At 34.6% G+C, this 25,089-nt stretch overlaps 1 pseudogene; it reads left to right on the forward strand.

The window, feature by feature from the left end:
* The first annotated feature begins 424 nt into the window (after nt 1-424).
* On the forward strand, nt 425-2,596 carry LOC120166281 (annotated as a pseudogene).
* Nucleotides 2,597-25,089: the final 22,493 nt, after the last annotated feature.

Genomic DNA, 25,089 nt, shown 5'->3' on the forward strand with positions numbered 1-25,089 from the left:
TATTTTTTTAAATTTTTCTGCAGTTTCAATGGTTGAAAGCTTGATTCTCTAGCATCTTATAGTTGGTAGATACTCTAGTTTTTCCTTAACTAGTCACTTCTGAGAATCATGGCAGTTTTTTGAGATTTCTCCAATTTGTTTATTTGCTGCATTGAATATTATGATTGTTTGTTTTTTCAATTTGATCCCATGAATATATCTGTTAACCAGAAACAAAGCCTGTTGAGATTTTAGCATGGTTGACAATATGGCAAGTGAATCCATTTGCATGCTGAATTTCCATTACCATATGCATCCATTCTCGATGTTCTTTATCTTTTTTCTTTCCATACCATATCGATGTCATCCCTTTTTCATTACAGTTTGGAACTTCATATTATCAATTCAGGAAGTTTGTGTTGCTGGAAGTTGATTTATTGGCATCATGCTCAAACAAATTCTTAGAAAAATACCATTGAAGTCGCAAAGATCCAGCTCATTAGATTCAGCTGGGACTGATTCTGGTGAACGGACTTCCAACTCGGACGATGGAGTTCAATGTACAAATTTCGAGAATAAAATATCAAGTCGACTACGTGTTGTTAAACGGGTGTCCTCAGCTGTTTTTCCTGCTAGCATTATGGCTGGATCAGAGGCAGTGGAGCCAAATCTGGCTTTCAACGTTGTTTCAAATCCTCAGAAACCGAACCTGTTTATCAGTAAATTGAACCTCTGCTGTGAGGTTAGCAATTCCAGTGATCCCGATAAAACTACCGCTGAGCAAGATCTTAAACGCCAAACATTGATAGAGCTTGTTGATTTTGTTTCTTCGGGGTCCGCCAAGTTCAATGAATCAGCAATTGCTGCAGTGTGTAAAATGTGTGCCCTTAACCTGTTCAGAGTTTTCCACCTAAATATCATTCTAATACCACTAGTGGTGAAGCAGACGATGAAGAGCCGATGTTTGATCCTGGCTGGTCTAATTTGCAACTTGTATATGATCTACTTCTTCGGTTTACCGGTTATAGTTCTCTTGATGCAAAGGTGGCAAAAAAGTACTTAGATCATTCTTTTATTTTGAGACTACTTGACCTATTTGAGTCCGAGGATCCCCGAGAAAGAGACTGTTTGAAAACAATTCTGCATGGGATTTATGGGAAATTCACGGTGCACAGGCCCTTTGTACGAAAAGCTGTTAGCAATATCATCTATAGTTTCGTTTATGAAACCAAAAGGCATAACGGAATTGCTGAGCTCTTGGGGAATTTCGGAAGTATTATTAGTGGATTTGCTTTACCAATGAAGGAGGAGCACAAGATGTTTCTACATCGAGCACTTATTCCTCTACACAAACCGAAATCTATGGGTGCTTATCATCAGCAATTGACATACTGTGTTGTACAGTTTGTAGATAAGGACCCAAAGTTAGCTAATACCATGATTACAGGACTTTTAAAGTACTGGCCGGTTACGAATAGCCAAAAGGAATTGATATTTATAAGCGAATTAGAAGAGATTTTGGAAATGACTAGCATGGCTGACTTCCAAAAGGTCTTGATTCCACTGTTCCAGCGTATTGCGTGCTGCTTAAACAGCTTCCATTACCAGGTAAACGTCCTCTTCAAATTACTATGATAGATGTCTACTTCAAAGAGAATATTTATCGGTTTTGTTTTTCGTTGATTGAGAACCTCCTGTCATTTATGTTCACGGCACTTCAGGGGAAAGGCAATTAGTTTTAGGACAATTTCCATTCAGAGAACTGTAAGACTATTTTAATCGCTGAAACCTGGTTCATTTTGGTGGTGTTAGCATTGCTATTAGCCTATCGATTATTCTCCTACATACTTGATCAAGAATGCTTATTGAGTAGATAAATTAATTAAATGGTGATTTACCATTTTAGTCGGACTTGGGGCGTGAGTGTTCGATACGAGAATTCCATAACCCTATTAAGCCTATTCTCATGTATGGATATGCATTTCAGGTGGCTGAACGTGCTCACATGCTATGGAACAATGAGCGCATCCTTAATCTCATCAGGCATAACCGTCAGGTGATTTTCCCTCTCATCTTTCCGATCCTTGAACGGAATTCCCTGAATAATTGGAACCAAACAGTGCTTAACCTAACAAAAAACACGAGAAAGACGTTGGCCGAGATGGACGAAGAGCTCATGCTTGCCTGCGAGCGCAAGTTGGAGGAAGAAAAGTCGCAATCAAAGGAGGCTGCTGAGAAGAGGAAACTAACATGGGAATGCCTGGAAATTGCTGCCGGTGTCCAGCCTGCAGCTGCTAACAGCGTCGCTTCTGTAGAATCAACTGCATGCGCTGTTGCCTGTTAATCACTGGGATAACTTTGTCCTTAGAAGGAAAGGAAATCTGCATATATATATTCTAGCTGCTTTGATCGCAGCCATGCATGTTGCTTCTTGAATTTGGCCAGGTCTGTGAAGAAATAGGGGGTTTATAGGCACAGAGATGGAAGGTTCAGAAGTTATGTTATTCGGATTCGGATAGTACGAATCCAATATGGATATGGTCAATTTTCCATTTTTTTGTTTGTTTTGTTTCAAATATGGTCTTTGGAGGGTTGTACTCGTCAGATTTGTGCGAAAAAAAAATAGAGGAAACGTTGTCATTCCTGAGCATTTGTATATCAACACATATAACCCACCATAAAGCTGCTTGTGGCATAGATTTATGTAAGAAAAACTACAAACAGAAGAATCGAATTCCTTGCTAATAGCCCATGAAATTATTTTCAGAAAGAAGAAGAAAGGTTTCACCAAAACACAAGCATAAATACTTGTTCACGCAAAGGCACGTTCGATATATTGCTCAAAACACAAAAAATCAAATCATTTGTGAATGTTACTTTGCCTTTCTTCTTTCTTTGCTCTTAGTGATCGATCATGGCGGAAACGTTTCTGTTAACTATTGCAGAGAAGGTTCTGGGGAACCCAGTCGACCTCTCAATTGAACAAGTTTCTTTGGTCTTTAATGTTTTCCACATTCGATCTCTCTATTGAACAAGTCTCTTTGGTCTTTAATGTCAGAACCGATAATAAGGGTTTATCACATCTTTCGGTGCACATTATAAGGGTTTATGTATAATGTCTTAAATAAGAGAAATAAGGGTTTTGGTATAATGTCTTATATAATAAAATTAAATTTTGACTCATAATTATATGATTAAACTCAAAACTCGATGCATACTATTTATGTAGGTTTGAATAGAGTTAACGTCCTTGATTCGAAATACTAAAATTGATAAGATAATTAATAATCTTTTTACAACTAACTTTAATGGCCATCTTTTTCGATCTTTTAATGGTAAGCATCCCAATCCACCGAAAGCTGCATTGGATATCCTCTCCCGCATACCGACACCTCCCCTAATTTAATTCTCACTACATTAATTTATTAAGTTTTAAAAGAAAGTGATTATAGTGGTCAAATATCAAATCAACAATAAAATAAAACAAGAAAAAGCATATGCTTAGTTGAAAAATATGGGTCCTTCTACGTTCAATGGAGTTTGCCAGCTAATTCAAACACCAACCCACTAACTCACCATCATAGTATAAGTTGATTAATAATTAATTATTAAGTGTAATTATAAGATATATTATGTTCTTTTTATATAATTCAGTTTATTTTATTTTAATTCAATATTGTTGTATTTTCGAAGAATAATCTCCGAAAATTTCTTATTCTCTGTTATGATATGCTATACTCTCATTACATTACTTAGACCAACGTTCGCAAAAAAATGCTACGGTGGTCGGTAGGCCCACTCTCACATGCCTCCGTTCTGATTGTTTTTGTGTGATAAACATCAATTATTTCTTTTTCATTTCCCCCAAATCCCACCACTTGCATGCCTCATTATGTGCATTTCACGCACCCTTTATATATACCTAATTGAAGTGCTTCCTGATACGCAGACGACCCAGAAAGTTGTGCTGTTAAACACCTGGGGTGCACTTAGTTCACGAAATGTAAGATTATCAGTGGAAATAAAAGATGATCAGGGAATAAGATTACTGGGAATATTGTATTTTGTGTTTGGTTGGTTTAGCAAAAATGTAAGATTATCGTGTTTGGTTAAAGGAATAAAAGATTATTAGAATATATATTTGACCAAATTGTCCTTATTATATATTTGTATAATATTCCAAGTTGAAAAATATTTATATATTTTCTTTAAAAAATTTAAATACATAAAATTTATATTATTGTTTTACAAAATTAAAAATATAAAAAACGTTTAATGAAAGGGTAAAATTTTATTTTAACCCCTGAACTTCATATAAAATTTAAATTATAGACTTTTTTGTAAATCTAAAATAGTTTAAGGATAAATTTGTAATTTAACCTTCGTAGAATTTTTATTATTCAATGAAAGAAGAAAGATATTTTTGAAAAAAAATTAAGGGCATTTTAGTCCAAAACATCGGTAATGTTACAATACCTAAGGGAAGGGAGGTAATGACATTCCCGATAATATACCCCAAAAAATCCACTATTGATAATAAAACATTATCGAAAATGACATTCCCGACCAAACCAAATGGGGGAATGTTGATTCCATTCCCGGGAAATCCCACATTCCCCCATCCAAACGGCCCCCTAAAGTAAGATTAATAAACGGTCTGGCCGGTGGAAAATATTATAAGATAAAAGTGTTATCTAAAATATTATAAATTGAAATTAGAAAAGTTATCAATCAGAGTAACATAACAAGTTGCACTAAAATATTATACAATATAAGAAAATGAGTTATAAACTATAAACGTTATGAATACTATTATCATTTTAGGTTGCGCCTAAAATGTTATCAAAGATTAAGCTGATGGAACATTAGATTTTCCCACGATAAAAAAAAGGTTAAAAGCTGAAAATGATATGAATATATATAAGAAATACGATTGCGCCCAATAATGTCATAGTTCATTGAGAAATAAGTTGAGATTTGTAATGTTAATATTTTTATTAATAAAATATGTTACGCCCAAGAATGTTATGGTCCATTAAGAAAGTATGTTATGATCTATAATGTAATGTTAATATTTTTTAAATAAAATAGATTGCACCCAAGGATGTCATGGTTCACTAAGAAATATGTTACGATATGTTACGTTAATATTTTTATTAATAAAATAGATTTCACCCAAAAATTAAAAACAATTCAAAATTTTAAATATAAATATTTCATATATTATTATCAATACTTTTAAATATTGAAAAAGTTGAAGAAAAGATCGAAAGTTAAAATATCGATACTTATGCGGTAATGATCAATACTGTTGAAAATTGAAAAAAGTTGATAAAAAGATAAAAATTTAAAATATTGATACTTAAGCGATGATGTTCGATACTTTTAATTATTGAACAATTTGATGAATATGATCGATAGTTAAAATATCGATACATATGTTATGAGGTTTGATACTTTTTTATTTATGTCGATACTTTTTTATTTATGTCGGTACTTATGCTCTGGTTTTTGTAGAAAAGTTTGATACTTTACATCCTTCTCATTTTTCATAATTTTTTAATTTGAAATTAAGTATCGATTTTTATAGAAAAGTATCGATATTTATTATGAGTAAATTACAAGACAAATTATTTAAGAAAGCAGTTCGAAATATCGATACTTAATCTATGTTAATCGATACTTTTGCATAAAAAAGGCGCTACCTACTACGTTATCATGAAAAACATGTTTTATCTTACTTTTGTATAATATAAATTGTTTCTTACTTATAACTTAAACGGTTGGCATTAAAAAAAAAAGTCGTTACCTAGTACGTTATCATGATCAACATGTTTATCTTACTTTTGCATAATATAAACGGTTTCATACTTATAACTTAAACGGTTGACATAAAAAAAGGCGCTACCTACTACGTTATCATTAGAAACCAGTTTTGTCTTACTTTTGCATCATAAAAACGATTTCATAATTATAACTTAAACAATTGACGTTAAAAAAAGGAGTCACCTACTATTATCACGAGCATGACAAACTAAGTTAAAAGTTTAAAATGTTATGAATATTTATAATTTTTTTTGAAAGTATCGATATTTGTGGGAAAATATTGATACTTTGCAGCCTTCTCATTTCCCATGATTTCTTTAAATTCGAAAGTATTAATACTTTTGGAAAAGTATTGATACTTTGCAACCTTCTCATTTTCTATGTTTTTTAATTCGAAATTATCGATACTTGTGAAAAATATACATACTTTTGAATTTAAAAAATATAAAAAAAATGATATTTTAACTTTAGAATTAAAAGTATCGATACTTTTAGAAAATTATTGATACTTTGCAGCCTTCTCATTTTCCATGTTTTTTTAATTCGAAAGTATCCTTACTTGTAGAAAAGTATCAACACTTTCGAATAATAAAAATATTAACATTATAGATCACAACTTACTTTCTTACTGAATCATAACATTCTTGGGTGGAACTCATTTTATTAATAAAAATATTAACATTCTAGACCACAACCTATTTCTTAGCGAACCATGAAATTCTTGGGCGAAACTCATTTTATTAATAAAAATATTAACATTTCAAATTACAACATATTTCTTAGTGAACCCTGACATGCTTAGGCGTAACTCATTTTGTTAATAAAAATATTAACATTCCAGATCACAACTTATTTCTTAGTGAACCGTGACATTCTTCAGCGCAACCCATATTAATAAAAATATTAACATTTCAGATCGTAACATATTTCTTAGTGAACCATGGCATTCTTGGGTGCAACCCATTTTATTTATAAAAAATATTAATATTTCAGATCCCAACTTATTTCTTAGTGAACTATGACATTCTTAGGTACGCAACTTATTTTATTAATAAAAATATTAGCATTCCATGTCGTAACATATTTCTTAGTAAACCATTATATTTTTAATATTTTTAGGCGCAACCTATTTCTTATATATATTCCTACATCTTCACTTTTAATTTATTTTCTTATAATGGGAAAATCTAAGGTTTCATCAACTTAAACTCTAGTAACATTTTAGACGCAACATAAAATGTTAATAATATTTAAAACACTTATAGTATATAACTTATTTTCTTACCGTTTATAACATTTTAGGTGCAACATGTTATGTTATTACATTGATAACTTTTCCGGATCCGATTTATAACATTTTGTGTTTTTCTTTTAACCTGTTAGATAGGTTCCCCGGTTACACCATTTTAAGTTATTTTAAAATAGTTATCCTAACCGATTTTTGATGATACGACGATTTTCGACTCATTTTGTGAAAACCCGATTTTTGTAAAAGAAATGTTTCGGAGTCGCCATCGACCTTTTGGATTAGGTAGGTCGAATACCCAAAATTTTTCTTTTAAAAAGAGTTTTTAATGAAAAACATCATTTTAAAAGATACACCAATCCACGTGTAACCAGAGATTCATTCCTTTTTAAAATAAAAAAAAAGGTTCAGGGATCAATTACATGTGGGGAAGGATAAGCACCCCCACAACGCCCAAAATTGGTACCCTATCGATTATAAATTGTCTCTAATAGTGGAAATCTAAGAATTCAAATATAAATTTAAATTACGATACTATTATTCCAAATTCAACCATACAATATTATAGAACAAAAATTCTAAAGAAAAATAGAAAATATTCTCATATTTCCAATTGAAGAGAAAATACTTCCTAAAATACTTTAGGATGAATATTTCTCTTTCCAACTGAAATAAAAGAAATATAATAATTTTCCTAAGGATTCAATATTAAAAAAATTTATTCTACCAAAAAACGAAATAAAGCCCATTAATCCAAATTATATTATTAGAAAATATAAGGAATATTCAATTATTTAAAAATACCGAGACTTAATCCCCAATAAAATTAGGCGAATTGTCTCGATAAGTTTAAATAAATGAATATTCCTTATATTTTCTAATAATATAATTCGGATTAATGGGCTTTATTTATTTTTTTGGTAGAATAAAATTTTTTAATATTGAATCCTTAGAAAAATTATTATATTCCTTTTATTTCAGTTGGAAATAGAAATATTCGTCCTAAAGTATTTTAGGGAGTATTTTCTCTTCAATTGGAAATATGAGAATATTTTCTATTATTCTTTAGAATTTTTGTTCTATAATATTGTATGGTTGAATTTGGAATAATAGTATCGTAATTTAAATTTATATTTAAAATCTTAGATTTCCACTATTAGAGACAATTTATAATCGATAGGGTACCAATTTTGGGCGTTGTGGGGTGCTTATCCTTCCCTACACGTAATCAATCCCTGAACCCTTTTTTATTTAAAAAAATAAATCTTTGGTTACACGTGGATTGGTGTATATTTTAAAATGACGTTTTTCCTTAAAAACTCTTTTTAAAAGAAAGTTTTTGGGTATTAGACCTACCTAATTTAAAAGGTCGATGGAGACTCCGAAACATTTCTTTTACAAAATCGGGTTTTCACAAAATGAGTCGAAACTCGTCGTAACATCGAAAATCGGTTACGACAGCTTGGCGACTCCACTGGGGACTTAGAGGGTCAAGCCTTAAGTCGATTATATATTGTCTCTATAGTTAGAAATTGAGAATTCGATTTTATTTACTTTACGATTCCTTTGATTCCTTCCAATCGTTATTTAATTTTATATTTTTGGATACTAATTGTGTATTTGATTGATTAAGATATTAAAGTCTTGGATTCACCTTAGTTCGTTTTTGTGTGGTTGTTTGTCAAAGGTTTGATAATTTCTCCTCACACACGATATTTGCATTGCATAACATAAACTCTATACCCGAGCTTTTCCTTTTAAGTGAGAGTGAAAGCGACGTCTTCTTGAGAATTTATTCTCCGTGTCAGACCTAGCAAGTAGCTTCCGGGGTTCATATACCCTATGTCTTCGTGAGGATTTATTCTCCGTGTCAGGCATAGGAAAATGTGCCCCCTCGAATTGAACTCAATCCTCTTAAGTGTAGAAACCCACCTGATCTAAGACCATGTTAAAACTTTGTCCGTAGGTACCCAAATAAGTGTACACAAAAAAGAAATGAACTCTAACCTTCGTCGTATTTTTTCGATAGATTATATTTGAATAAATGTATGTGAACTAGAAATTATGCGGTTAGGGTTTTAATGTCCTCTATGTGTTTTATTCACTGTATTTTATGGTTCATTTATCATCTGAATTTAATCTTTTCGTATTTCGCTAACATACATTTCTCCTCTTTGATTATCATTTATGCTAACATCTTTTCCTTCCCATGTTGCTTTATTTTGTGCATAAACATACTGTTAATACCCGAGGTATTTATCAAATTAGAAGGCTTTTAAAACGACAATGCCACACGAAGGGATAAATATTTTTATCTGGTTTGACATGTTGGGATGTTGTGAGTTCTTTGAAAGTTGTTCTAGGGTAATTACCTTGAATTAACACATGTTTCATACATATCATATCATAGAAGGTATTGATTCATGAGTTAATAGTCGGATTAGAAGGCTTTCAATACGATAATGTCACTTGAAGAGGTAGAATAGAAATGCAAAACACATCGATGGTCCATAATAGTGCTATAGGAAACAACTGAAGAGCTACATCAAGCTGGAATACATAAAGCTCAAATGATGCAGTAAAACAAGCTTTTCAAGGGTGCTATGACGATGTTGATACAAATAATCGAAAAGAAATAATATGTTTGAAGTCATCAAGCAACAATGATAGCCAACACGAGACAGATCATGATGTCAGTCGCATATGGTCGCTCAACAAATGCATTTCTGGAAAAGCAGTCGAAACGTTGGAATTTTTCATCGAGCCAATGATAAAAGAGGATTGTTTCCTTGCATGTTCAAAATTGAAGAAGGTGAGTAGTATGACGTGGTTTGTAGTTTCCATCTGCCTCGGTGTATAGAGACATTATGTGTTCTTTGGAAGTTGTTTTATGACGATTACTTTAGAATCAACACCTTCGTTGCATTTGCATTTGCATCTTCGCATTTGCATTTACATTTACACATAACCTGTTGCTATATGTCCTAACTTATTTTTTTCTATCTTTCTTTTTCTTGCACTATATGGTCATGACATACACAAAAAGGTGTCGATTCTGAGTGGTCACCAATTAAAAGGTTTTTACAATGGACAAGGGGTTTCATGATCAAGTAAGCCATGATAGAATTAGGAAATGGTATCCGAAAGAAGTTCCGAGAAGAGTGAAGATTCGTACGTCCAGAGATCACATGTCTAAAGAAGAGCAAATTGAACTGCAATAAATCAGGGAACAAATGTCCAAGATGATGGAAAGAATAATTGTGCTGGCCAAAGGAAAAGAGGTTTTTACGCAAAGGGAGAAAGAACTTGACAAGAATGATTTTTTAATACAAGAGGGTACTTTTGAACAAGGTAATCCAAGGGAACTTAGGGAGCCATGTGCAATCATTGTCCGCATTAACAAGTTATCAGGAAGTACGAAGGAAACAGTAAAAATGGTAAAATTGCTACTAAATGTGGATGAAATGAAGCCACATTATCATTTCAAACAGGGTTAATTCGCGTTCACTAAAAATCCAGACGCCACCAAAATACATGTGAATATGAAAATAAAGGATAATAGGAATTCAACGGTTCAGCGTTTGAAGACAATTTTAAAAACTAATGTTCGCTCAATAGAGACTCACATCGTTGATGATCGAAAGATAGTATGTAGTGACCTTGACTTTGATCTAGCTCCTATCTCATATGGAGATTTATACAATAAGTTGTTAGAAGCACGAGAAGTGACCCCACAGTATGTGAAGCCTTTGCAACCTCTATATCCAGAGTGGTATGATGCCAATGCTAACTGTGAATATCACGCAGGAGCTCAAGGACATTATATCGAGACATGTGTTACCTTCAAGCGTCGAATTAATTGCCTGCTAGAGCATGGAGTATTGAAATTTGAGAATGAGGGTCAACTAGGTTCAATAGTTGAACATCTGGTCGAGGCGAACCCGAGTGAGTCCAATGACAAAAGCATCAGTAAGGGTATCCAAAACGAAGAGCGTCTGTTGAAATATGAAGCTCAAATACTTCAATTGCAAAACGAAAAGGACATTCTGAATAGATAATTGGAAGCCATGCAAGATGGTTTTCAAAGAATCAATCAAACCTTTCAAAGTGTTGGGTTAGGCAATACTCCAGAAGAGTGGACAAAAAGAGCCTCTAAATTGAAGAGTGACGTTAAACAATGGAAAAGAAATTGTAAAATGCACAAAAAACAAGCAAGGAGGTGCTCTCATGATCTGCAGATTATAGAAAATGAACGTAAAATAGCCTTACAAGAGTTGGGGATATGGAAAACAAAGAACGAAATGTTGAGAACAACCCTTATCGATGCAGAAACCTTATTTCAAAACTACAATCGTAAGAAAAATACTGAACTAGAAACAAGTAGAGCCGACAATAAAACAATAATAGAGTTAGTGCATGATTATAGAAAGCTTGCACGAGAACTTCATGATCGCATTGAGTCTCTTACGAGAGAGAATGATCAATATTGCCTACAGCTTCAAAGGTTGAAATGTAAGGTGGAGAAAAAAGACAATGTGATGAATGAGACGGTTACTCAAGCAAGCAACGTGGCTCATAAGCTGGTCGAATTGGCTGTCTTTGCAAGAGATTTGAAGTAGATTGATGACTCATCACCAGATCAAGCTTGGAAGATAACCTGGCTCATGAATGAGATAAAAAAGCTAGGAGCCAAAGCTATTTATTATTTTTAGTTTGGCTATTTGATGTATTGAAACCATTTGTGTTCAATGAAAATCATTTAAGATGGTTACTCTGGATTGACATTTTTTATGCATGCATCGCATTTGTATTGATTAATTTTCAAATCATGCATTAAAACATTCACTCATTCAAATACATAAAATAATAAGATAAGGTTTCGATCGTAGTGATCTGGGTTCACACTAGTAGCAAGAACGCTTATCATATGTACAACGATAGAAAATGCCTAAAGAAATAGAGGATAAGTTAGCCAGAATTGAGAGAGAACATAAAGAATTGCAAGAAGAAATAAGGAGAAAGTTGACGCAATTGGAAGCTAACATCGTAAACTCTCAGCTCGATTTGCTAAACAAGATGGAAGAAATGTTTAAGAGGCATGTGACCTCTGTAAAGAGTCTTGCTGAAGGCCCTACATATCCTCCAGGTTTTACACCTGTCCACATTCCTAAGCACACCTATGGGCATTAGGAAATTCGATCACCAACCTGTTTCGCTCTCCCACCAAAGTTTAAGATTTCAGATTTCGAGAAGTATAATGGGACCCCATGCCCTTCATCCCACATCACCATGTATTGTCATCGGATGACTGGATATGTGGAGAATGAGAAGTTGTTGATCCACTGTTTTCAAGATAGTTTATCTGGACCGGCTTCCAAATGATTTAACCGACTAAAGCATACTCAGATCTGTTCTTGGAAAGACTTAGCTCAAGCCTTTTTGGATCAATACAAGCACATGATGGATTTGGCCTCTGATTGAATCACGTTGCAAAACATGGAGATGAGACACAATAAGAGCTTCTGACAATATTCGCAATGATGAAGGGACGTTGCTTCTCAAGTACAACCACCAGTGACCGAAAAAGAGATTGCTACTATGTTCATCAATACGTTAAAACCTCCCTATATTGATCATATGATAGAAACTGCCACCAAGAATTTCTCTGACATTGTCATGTGTGGGGAAATGATCGAAACAACTATCAAGAATGGCAAGATAAGAGGCTCTAATAGTATTGACGTCAAGAAAGGAGTCGAGGTCAATACAGTGAGGTCTTATTCAGCTAATCGTGGGACCAAACCTTATAAAGTGACCCGAGAGAAGACCTCTATTGGTGAAATTTCGGTGACATATGAAGAGCTGCTCCTAGTCCTAGTTGAGAGGAATCTCGTGACTCCAGTTTAGTCTAAACCGAAAAAAAACCCCATTTTCTGAGGGGCATGATGCTAATGCAGTATATAGCTATCACATGGGAATCTCGAGGCATACAACTGAGAATTGTGGGGCATTGAAGTGTAAGGTTCAATATTTAATTGATTCAGGGGCATGGACATTCGATGAATGATGAGGAATTTTGATGCAAACCGAGAAAAATCATTGCAACTGTTAGAAACTTTTGATGCACTCACACATTGTCTTGTTTGAACTTGTTTTTTTCCTACATTTAAATGTTTGTAAGTCACTTGATATTCAAATATTTTAAATAAAATGCTTCATTCTTTAGAAATGAACAATGAGCAAATTTTAATATTCAAATTCCTTGAATTTCATCTTAATTAAAAGATTTTTAGTAATTGAGGTTGTAAATCTATGACAAATGACAAGATTGAACCCCAACAAAACAAGGACCCCTCAATCATACTCCAGATACACCACAATTCATACCCTTCTCTTGAAGGGACCAATTTAGTTTCCTCCTTACATACATAGTCAATCAAGGGTTTGTCATTTAGGTATGTATTAGGAGCTGATAAAATGGGGCAACTTGCACATCAGATTGCTAAGCTAATTGGTTTCTACTTCTATTAATGACGTTCAATGATGATCATGATCTTTACAGATGGAATGGTCGAGTAGGTGAATCTAGTTTAGGTCAGTTACTTAGGAATAGAACTCTAATGATGAGATTCTCTGACCTCCGAAAATACCGGGACTATAACAGGTTTTTCTTGAAAAGCTTAAGAAGTGGAATCCATATACCCAGAATATATATATATATATATATATATATACACACATTAAAGCTGAGCTATTCCGCTAAAGCAATTGGTTATAGAGGAAAATCGAAAGCCCTGGCTTTATGAATAGATTATATTCAAATCATGACATTGATCGGGTACTTGGTAATTCGGTGTTTGCTCCACTGTGATTATCAAGTCAAAGACTCTGTGACGACATGAATCCTTCAGCTAGCCAAACAAAGGCAATTATAATATATAAATACAATAAAGCTGATTTCAGCTAGCCAAACAATGGCAAATTAAGTCGAATTTACTAAATAAGGAGTTTCGGTGAATATGGACTAAGGGAGTTGAGGAATACCTGTTATAGTCGAACTCACACAAGCACTCAGAAATCTCATTTTTAGACTAATATTTCTGCACTACCTTTGTTATAGGAACTTATGAAGATTGAACAAACGGAAGATTTCAGAGAACTGAAACAAAAGTGTTCTAAAAAGTCTAGCAATTGACTATGTTAGTTGTGATATTTTGTCCGCCTCCGATCAAAATGCCAAAGTAAGAAAGAAGGGCATGTCCTAATTTTCACAAGAACCGAGAAAAGGAAAAAAGGAAGAATTGAGGAAACAAACCTTAGAATGTAGGTAGCCAACCTCAAAACCAACCTTTCAATCTTGATATTTGTTTAAGATTTACAGCTATCAAATATTAAAAGAGGAATTGATTCTTTTGATATTCAATGAACTCTTGTTTTATGATTTGTTTCAATTGTGAAACTTAGAATGAGGCAATATTTTTCAAAATTTTGAAAATAAAAAGAAGAAGAAGAAAAACATTTTCAAACAAGATAATCTCTCTAGAAGCATATCTTGGAATTCAAAGAATATCCCTCCGAAGCTCAAGATTGAAGCTGGGGCAAGGGAAAGCCAAATTTTTGGGCCAAAATTTGATGGGGCAAGGAAAATAATTTGTCTCAGGTCGAGGTTTACAAAAGTACACCCTGGTGGGAATGAAGACAAACTGGAATCAGGGATAGACTGAATACCTGCTCTTGCAACCATTCCCCTCATAGATCAACATATACATGCATCAACACATGCATACATGACGTACAAAATTTGCATCTTTGCATTCATCATCATATCCAATAAAGACTTTGATTTTCCATCTCTTGAGGACAAATTCACTAATTCATCACATAAAATACAAACTTCATCATGACACCCATAAGCATCCTAGATAGGCAGTCATAAATACATCATTTCGATCTTTCAGGAAATAAAAGCTCAGAAATGGCCAGATGTATTCAACCTGAAAGAACAATGTCATCCACAAATTTGACTTCCTCAAGTCAACAATCAGATCTACTGAAGATATTTCCTCAACATGCAGGAGTTGGCAGTTTATAATCCTTTGAGATAGCCTCTTGTACGCATCAATTTTTACCCCAAAAATATATTACTGAAATTAAAAGTCAAAGAGCCATACCCTGCCATCACCAACCTCTCTACTGGAACACCATGCCTTATACACCAACTCAACTGCAGCACCCATACCCTGTCAGCAGTACATACCCGATCACTTCATCATCAAATTTTATAAGGGTATAAAACCCTCGAAATCAGCAATGTAAAAGGGGATTTTCTCAACAAATAAAAAAAACAGAACTGATTTTTTTTCTCAAACAACAAGGTATTTTTTTCATGTTCGATTTGCTTGTTAAATTATTATTTCGTTCTTAGTTTATAATCTCATTCTTTGTCTTTATGCTAGTTCCATAGTATGTAATAAAATAATAATAATGTAAGATAGGGAGAATACCTTGCTACTGGGGTTCGTCGGAGTATTTTATCATCGGAGAGGGGAGTGTGTCACCGAGTTTTGGTTAGGGTAGAAGAGCCACCGTATATGGTGGTTGTTTGTGGTTGGGTACTAGTCGTATAAGTCGAGAGAGGAGAAGAAAATATGGGGTTTAAAGTTTTCTTTAGTTGTTTAATACTCCGATCGGTCGGAGTTAGGACCTTAGGGTCTCGGTCGGACTAGAACGGCCACCCATGTAGGGTGGTCGAGGTGGTGAAGGTTTGGTTTATTTGGCGGGTGGCCACCATGGGTTGAGAGAAGAAGAAAGGGAAAGTAGAGTTGGGATTGGGGTTTTTAGGAAGAAATAAAATCTGGAAAGGGGGGAACTGTTGATATTTTAGGAATTTTAGGTAAATCACGCTAAGGTCCCTAGACCTTTAGCGTGTTTTACATTTAGATCATTAGGTTAAGGTTAAATCACCCGTAGGTCCTCTTTGTTTAGTGTGATTCATGTTTTAGTAAAAGTTTAGAGTTAATAGTGCCTTAGGTCCCTTTAAGTTTAGCATTTTTTGTGATTCAGTCACCATTTCTTTTTATTTTACATGATTTTTGAATTGGATACTTGGTTTTATATTATTTTAAATTAGTCCTATATTGAATGTATTATTTTTGTTCGAAATTGGTTACTGATATTTATGCCATTTCATTTTAGTCCTATATTTATGGTTTTATTATGATTTTGGTGCTTCTATTTTGTTATTTTCTTGTTTCATGCCATGATATTTGTTTATTAATGTTTAGGATACTAAGGTTACTATACATTTATTTTTGTCACCATGTAATGAATAAATATAAATGTATATTGTTTATTGGTACCATTAAAGTATGTTTTATGTATCGCTACCATCTTTCAGTTGGGCCCCAGAATTGGGCTTCGACTTGAAAAATGTGGATTGGGAGTCGCCACCGATCATTTATTTAAAAATAAATGGGTTGATCGGATACCCTATTTCTTACCTGATCTGCGTCTTACCAGAAATATGTCGGGCTCGAGAGTCGGTTACAGTCAAGGAAGGATTAGCACCCTTGAATCGCCCTTTCGGTACTACGTAATTTCCAGTTGTCTTAATTAAGAAAAATAACAAGTTAAATTAAAAGGTAAAGTTTCGATCCTAATTACTTACCCTTGATTGATTTGAAAATATCCTTTAAAAAAATCGAGAAATGCGTTAGATAAACAAGGTAAAGAAAACAAATAAGATATAAGGGAAAAATAAAATAAATAAGATAAGAAAAAAAATAGTAAAGTAATATTATATAGTAATATTTGAAAAAATGAAAAAAAAATATAAATATATATATATATATATATATATATATATATATCAAAGTATTAATAAAATAAATAAGCTATATATATACACCAAATACTTAAAAATAAAAAAGCTACCCTCCCAATTCACCGAAAGTGGGGGCTTTAGTAAGAAATAAGACAAAAAATGGGCCCTCTAGGTTAGTAGTATATATAATGTTTAATAATAATAATGATAAAGACACAAGGTTTTTTTTTTTAAATAATAATATAATAATGAATAAAATGAAAATAATAAAAAATATATAAATATAAAGTTATAAGATATTACATAAATAAAAAATCAAATAAATAATTAAGAATATATATTTAATAATAGGTATATAAATAAACTATTAAAAGTATAAAAAATATATACGATTAGATAAAGATAATTACAATATATATATAGTAATATTAGACTTATAAGTAAGATATTAAATAAATATATATAATAATAAATATAGTAAAAAAATAAATTGAAATAATTTAATATATATATATATATACATATATAATAACAACATGAATAATAAAAATAAAAATAAAATATCCATATAAAAATAAAGGGACTAATATAGATTTTTAAAAAGCTCTTTCCCTCCTTTAACCGAAAATCAAACCGGTTTTTAAAAATAAGCCTCGGGGTAGATCTAGGTTCGAAACTTCGAAACTCCACCCATTTTGGTCATCGACTCAACCCACGTTTGGGGTTATTCGAACCAAATCTCAAGAAAAATAACGTGCACATGCAAAAGAAAGAAAAAAGAAAATGCTACCTTTTATTTCCTTTTCGAATCCTTTACAATAGTTTTGCCTTTGTATCTTCTCGTGCTTTCCTCTATGTTTTGTGTGTAAATCATGTGTTACAATGGTGAGTTACAATGGCTATTTATAGTGCTTGTGGATCCTATTTTTAGGAATTTAAATCTTAGTAGAACTCTATCCTATTTTTAGGAGTTTGAATCCTAGCAAAATTTTATCCTATTTTTAGGAGTTTGAATCCTAGTAGGACGAAAATGTGTGTTGACAGCTGCCCCTCTTTGCCCATAGTCGTGTAATGGGGATAGGGCAAAGATTACAAGACACACTTTTCGTTCAGTGGAGTTGAAAATTAACTCTGATGTTTCAATAACTCCCTGTCGAATTGAGTTACGGATGACTCCTCCATCGTGAAGTCGAGTTCATCTTGAAATGATATGAAATTGAAGCCATTGTTCGGAATTTGAATCAGCACGTGGCTTCACGTTACCCTTCGGTCTTCTTCTCGGTTTAAAGACCTTGGATCGGAATCGAACTCAGAAATCTTCATTGACAGATAGCTTTTTCTTGACTTAAGCTATGTTGTTTGAAAATGGTTGCTTGTCACTAAGGCACGGCTAACCCAGGTCATCTTCTCGACTTGAAAACCTCGACTGCAATCGGAAAATAGTGCGATTGATGTGTCATCGAGCTGAATGGAGTCGAACTCGACAATTTTGATGGCAGATAATCCTTCTTTGAGTTGGATTTCCTTCGTCATGAAGTTGAAATCCAAGTAAGTAGCATTGTTCCGAGTCCAATATCCTCCGTCGTGAAGTTGAAATTGGCTTTGGAACCGGGAAATTGTTTGTTGACAACCAGCCGTCCCTTCGTTGTGAAGTTGAACTTATGTTGTCTCGAGTCCAATATCCTTCATTGTGAAGTTGAAATTGACTCTGAATGAAATTTTGTTGACAAGCAGAGGTCCCTTCGTCGTGGAGTTGAACTTGCGTTGTCTGGAGTCCAATATCCTTCGTTGTGAAGTTGAAATTGGCTCTGAGATTGGGAAGTTGATGTTGACAAGCTGCGGTTCCTTCGTCGTGAAGTTGAACTTGCGTTGTCTGGAGTCCAATATCCTTCGTTGTGAAGTTGAAATTGGCTCTGAGATTGGGAAGTTGTTGTTGACAAGCAGCGGTCCCTTCATCGTGAAGTTGAACTTGCGTTGTCTGAAGGCCAATATCCTTCGTTGTGAAGTTGAAATTGGCTCTGAAATTGAGAAGTTGTTGTTGACAAGCAGCGGTCCCTTCGTCGTGAAGTTGAACTTGCGTTGTCTGGAGTCCAATATCCTTCGTTGTGAAGTTGAAATTGGCTCTGAAATTGAGAAGTTGTTTGTTGACAACCAGCCGTCCCTTCATTGTGAAGTTGAACTTGTGTTGTCTCGAGTGTCACGATATCCTCCGTCGTGGAGTTGAAATCGCAGATGTTTGGCTTCGAGCTAGACATCCTTCTTCGTGAAGTTAAAATCTATTCTCGAGCAGATTGTGTCGTTTCAAGAGAAACTGTCTCAAGGGAGACAAAATTTGTTTGAAGGAAAACATATTCAAAGATTTCGTTAAATTGTTTTCAAAGTTTATGTTTGGAGAGAAACTGTCTCAAGGGAGACAAAATTCGTTTCAAGGGAAACTATCTCAAGCGAGAAATGTTTTCAATGTTTATGTTTCAAGAGAAACTGTCTCAAGGGAGACAAAATTTTCTGTTTCGAGGGAAACTATCTCAAGAGAGAAAAAAAATCATTTCAAGGGAAATGTTTTCAATGTTTTTGTTTCAAGAGAAACTGTCTCAAGGGAGACAAAAATTTCTGTTTCGAGGGAAACTATCTCAGGAGAGAAAAAATTAATTTCAAGGGAAATGTTTTCAAGAGAAACTGTCTCAAGGGAGACAAAATTTTCTGTTTCGAGGGAAACTATCTCAAGCAAGATAAAATCTTCTTAAAAAAACAGCCTTGAGTGAAATGAAATGCCTTCTTTCGAGTGAAAACGGTCTCAAGCGAGACAAATCTTGTTTTAAGAAAAACAATCTTGAGTGAAATAAATCTTCTTTCGAGAAAAACAGTCTCAAGTGAGACAAAGTATGTTTTAAGAAAAACAAATTTGAGTGAGATAATCATTTGCATTAAATGAGACTGTCTTAAGTGAGACAAAGTTTATATTGGAAATGTTGAATCTGGAGATGAATGTCGATCTTTCAATCTGTCGAGTTGGCTTTTAATCTCATCTTCTCCTGAAAGATCTGTAAAATGTATATGGATGTAACTATCCTGATGATGTATGCTTGATGTATGCCCAAATGAAATTTATTTTCTGTTGAATTTTCCCTCAAGGGAGGAAAAATCAAGGTTTTTATTGCTCATGATGATGAATTCAAAGATGCAAATTTCATGCATCATGTATGTACGTGTTGATGTATATGTTGAGATGTGAGGGGAATGGTTGCGTGTGCAGTCTTCATTCTGACTTAATTTGTCTTCATTTCCACCAGGGTGTACTCTTGCAGACCTCAAGACAATTTTTCCTTCCCTTATCAAATTTTGCCCCAAAGATGGTTTCCTTTGCCTCTATTTCGATCTTGAGCTTCGAAGCGATATTTGTTGAATTCCAAGATATGCTTCCAGAGAACTTATCTTGTTTGAAAATGCTTTTCTTCTTTTGAATTTTCAAAATTTTGAAAAATATCAAAAAGAACTTTTGAAAAAGTTACCTCTTTCTAGGTTTCACAATTGAAGCAAATCATAAAACATGAGTTCATTGGATATCCAAAGAATCAAACAATCTTTTAATCTTTGATAGCTGCAAATCTTTGACAAATATCAAGATCGAAAAGTTGGTCTAGAGGTGGGTTTGTTTAATTGATTTGGTTATCGTGAAGATCATGGCATGCCCCTCTTTCTTGATTTGGTATTTTGATCAGAGGCGAATAAAATGACACAACTAGCATAATCAATGACTAGACCTTTCAGAACACTTCTGTTTCAGTTCTCTGAAATCTTCCATTTGTTCAAGTTTCGTAAGCTCTTCTAACAAAGGTAGTGCAGAAATATCGGTCTAAAAAATGAAATTCTTGAGTGCTCGTGTGAATTTGACTATAACAGGTGTTTCTCAACTCCCTTAGTCTATTATTACCGAAAATTTCTTTTTAGATGAATTTGATTTATTTTGCCATTGTCTGGCTAGCCGAATCCATAAAGTCGGGGCGTTCAACCAATTACTTTAGAGGGACAGCTTATAATCACTTTTATCAGGTTTAACTGAAGGGTTCATCTCATCACAAAGTCTTTGATCTGACAAAAACAGTGGAGCAAACACCGAATTGCCAAGTGTCCGAGCAATATCATGATTTGAATGTAATCTATTCATAAAGCCAGGGCTTTCGAGTTTCCTCTATAACCAATTGCCTTAGTGGAATAGCTCAGCTTTAGAGGGGCAAATCACTGAAGGGTTCGTCTCATCACAAAGTCTTTGGCCTGACAAAAGCAGTGGAGCAAACACCGAATTGCCAAGTGTCTGAGCAGTGTCATAGTTTGAACATAATCTATTCATAAAGCCAGGGCTTTCGAGTTTCCTCTATAACCAATTGCCTTAGTAGAATAGCTCAGCTTTAGTTGGACAAATCACTGAAGGGTTCATCTCATCACAAAGTCTTTGGCCTGACAAAAGCAGTGGAGCAAACACAGAATTACCAAGTGTCCGAGCAGTGTCATAGTTTGAACATAATCTATTCATAAAGCCAGGGCTTTCGAGTTTCCTCTATAACCAATTGCCTTAGTGGAATATCTCAGCTTTACGGATTTAATTTCTTAAGATTGTCAAGAAGAACCTGTTATAGTCTAGGTGTTTTTGAAAGTCAAGGGATCTCATCTTTAGAGTTCAATTTCCAAACAACTGACCTAAACTGGATTTGCTTACTCGACTATTCCATCTGTGAAGATCATTATCATCCCTGAACATCATAAACAAGGGTATAAACCAATTAGTTTTGCAATCTCATGTGCTAGTTGCCCTATTATGTTCGCTCTTAATACGTGTCTGAATACCAAACCTTGGATGGACTCTTCATGAGAAGAGAAAACTTAGCTCGGTAAGAGAAAAATATGTAGTCTGATGTATCTTTTAAATTAGGACCAAGGGGTATTTGTTTTGCAGGGTTCAATCTTGTCATTTGTCAAAGATTTACAACCTCAATTATTAAACAGTTTTTAATTGAGGTGATATTCAAGGAATTCAAGATTAAAATTTGCTCATCTCCTAAGAATGAAGCATTTTATTTAAAATGTTTAAACGCCAAGTGACTTAAAAATGTTCACGCATAAGAAGTACGAAAGAAAAACAAGTTCAAACAAGATGATATACTTGATAATGCAACAAAATTCCTAATGGATACCCCATATGACTCTCGATCAGAATGCCCCATTACATATTGAAAGTGAATGCCCCTGAATCGATCAGATCTTGGACCTTACGTTTCAATGCCCCATAATTCTCAGTGGTGTGCCCTGAGCTCCCAATATGATAGCTGCATACGGCGTTAATATCATGACCTTCAGGATATGGGGCCTCTCCAGGTTTGGATTGAACTAGAGTCACAAGATTTTTCTCAACTAGCATTGGGAGTAACTCCTCATATGTCATTGGGATTGGACTGATGCAAATCTTTTCTTTCCTTGGTCCTCTATGAGTTTGTTTAGAAGTACTAGACGGTACAACTGCAACAGTTTTTGGACTTGAGACCATAACACCTTTGTTGGCGTTGTAGGTACTGACATTGTTGATATCTCCCTTAATTTTTCCTTGTTTTATAGCTAGCTCGATCATCTCACCAGCTATAACTAGATCTGAGAAAGTTCCCGATGTAATTGCCACTAGGTGCCCGAAGTAAGGTGCCTTCAGGGTATGTAAAAACAGCTTTTTAGTTTCATTTTCATCCAAGGGTGGATGAACTTGGATAGACAAATCCCTCCAACGTTGTGCGTATTGTCGGAAACTTTCATTGTGCTTTTTCTCCAGGCTTTGTAGCATAACTCGGTCTGGTCTCATATCGTTGATATGCTTTTATTGTTCCAAGAAAGACTTGGCTAAGTCTTTCCATGTCTTGATATGAGTTTGGCTGAGCTGGTTGTACCACCGGATAGCTGAACCGGACATGTTCTCCTGGAAGCAGTGGATCAGGAGTTGGTTATTCCCTACATATCCTGTCATCTTCCGACAGAACATAGTGATATGGGCTGAAGGGCAGTTGTTCCCGTCGAACTTCTCAAACTCAGGAACTTTAAACTTTGGTGGAAGCACTAAATCTGGAACCAAGCTCAGCTCCATTGCATCCACTCCATAATAATCATGGTCTCCTTGGACCATCTTCATTTGATCTTCTAACATCTTGATCTTCTTTTCCATCTTCTTTTCCTTATCCTCCTCGTCAAAATCCGGGACATGATAGTCTTCCGGATGAGTGTTGGTCGCGGAAGCTTGTATATTTGCACCAAATATAGCTTTCCCCTTGATAGCATATGAGCCCTCTTGTAATCCGGGTAAGATTTCAGGTGAGACAACCCCTTGTGGGGTAGGTGGTATAGTTACCCCTTCCGGTGAACCTGCCCCAAGCGCACTGGTCTGTTGTAGGCCAACTAACTTGGCAACGATCTGATCAACCAAAGATTCTTGGTTCTTCATGATTGTATTCAGAGTACTCAGACTAATCTGGTTTATCTTATCTTCAAGTTCTTTCTGCAATTCTGCCATGTTCTCCTCGATTTGAGCCATTCTGGCTTCTATTTGTTTTTTTCTTTTTCAAGCGGGTGTTATGCGGATAAGGTGTGTCCAACGCTTGAGGCGGTGTATCTAGTATTTATTCCTTTTTTGAGACATTCTTCCGTTAGTTGATGTGAATGCAAAGAAAATAACGAAATGCAGAATATGTCTAAATGCATGATACATGAAATATCTGAGGCATTGATCCAAAAAATATGCCTGTTATTATGAATAATCCTCATTGGGGACAAAAGTGTTTTATCTATTAAGAGACAAAAATATTCTGACAGCTTTTGACATGTTAACTAGTCTTCTGTATTCGTATGTCACTGGTTGAATAACATGTCGAACCACTCTGGCTTCTCTAGATGGGTCGTGCCAATGTTGAGTTACTTTTTGCACTGGCCCAAGAAGTCTTGAATGACTGCATCTCTAGCATCTATCTTTTGTTGAGCCTGTCCCCAACGAATGCGTCATTGGAGCCCTCGATTGATAAGAAATATGTAAAGTCATTAGTTTGTTCCTTGGATTCGTCAGCAATGATCTCCAATTCCAGCTATCGTTTTGTAATTGTTATCTCTGAAGGGACTCCTAAGATTAGTAACCTTCATCTTGCCCCTGCAACCTCTGACAGTCAGGTTTTCCAAGATAGTCTTTCATTGTGCTTGATGCAGACCCGATTCATTATGAGTCCTTTATAACGCAACAAAGTGATATGTTCCTCAATTGTGGGCACCACGCCTTCAGGATTGAATATGACACATAGTCGCCTTGTAGACTGTCCTCTGTATTTTTATCTCTTGTATTACAACCCCTTTATCCATTAATTCAGATTATTTATGTTTAACAAACACATTTTTGGTGGATCAACACCTCTTTTAAATGATGCAGGTGATGAAAACAAAATAAAAGAGAACAAAAACAAAAAGAGTTAGTGAGGTAAATCAAAATAATAATAAAAATGAAAAATCCTACCCCATATGATATCTACCCCTCATGCTTATTATTCCTACCCGGACATGATCTCTATCCCGTAAGTTGGTTTTGAACAAGTCCTAACCGCATAAATTTCTAGTTCACATGCTTTGAACAAAAAGTAAAGCAGGAAATAATTCTGACATCCTAGGGTTTGAAATGAGGTCTTGGGGTGGGCCCTAACTCCTTGTAGTCTCCGGGTTTAGGTTCTAAAAAAAAGGTACCCGAGTTCTCCTTGCTGGTGCCCCCTTGGGCTTACCAGACCCTTAGTCATAAGCCCATCACAGGCTTGTGTGGACTAAGTTAAACTCGAGAGGACACATTCTCTTATGCCCATACGGAGAATAAATTCACACGAAGGCATAAGGTATATGAATCCCGAAGGTTACTTGCTAGGCCCATACGATGAATAAATTCACACGAAGGCTTCGCTTTCACCCCCACTTAAAACGGGTTCGGAGCTCGAGTATAGAGCCTTTAGATGAAAAAAAAGAAAACTTTGAAGGCTGAAATCATGAAAAAACGATTAGTCCAACTATTTACTCGAAAATAATCAAAAGTAAGTAAAAATGATCGAAATATTACCTTAAAATTTAAACTTACCCTTTTCGTTAAAAAGACAATTGAAAATTACCTTAGCCTGACTCACTTTCAACTCCCCAGCGGAGTCGCCAAGCTGTCGCAACC

Source organism: Hibiscus syriacus, unplaced genomic scaffold, assembly GCF_006381635.1.
Source record: "Hibiscus syriacus cultivar Baekdansim isolate YM2019G1 unplaced genomic scaffold, ASM638163v2 tig00111634_pilon, whole genome shotgun sequence".
Classification (NCBI taxonomy): Eukaryota; Viridiplantae; Streptophyta; class Magnoliopsida; order Malvales; family Malvaceae; genus Hibiscus; species Hibiscus syriacus.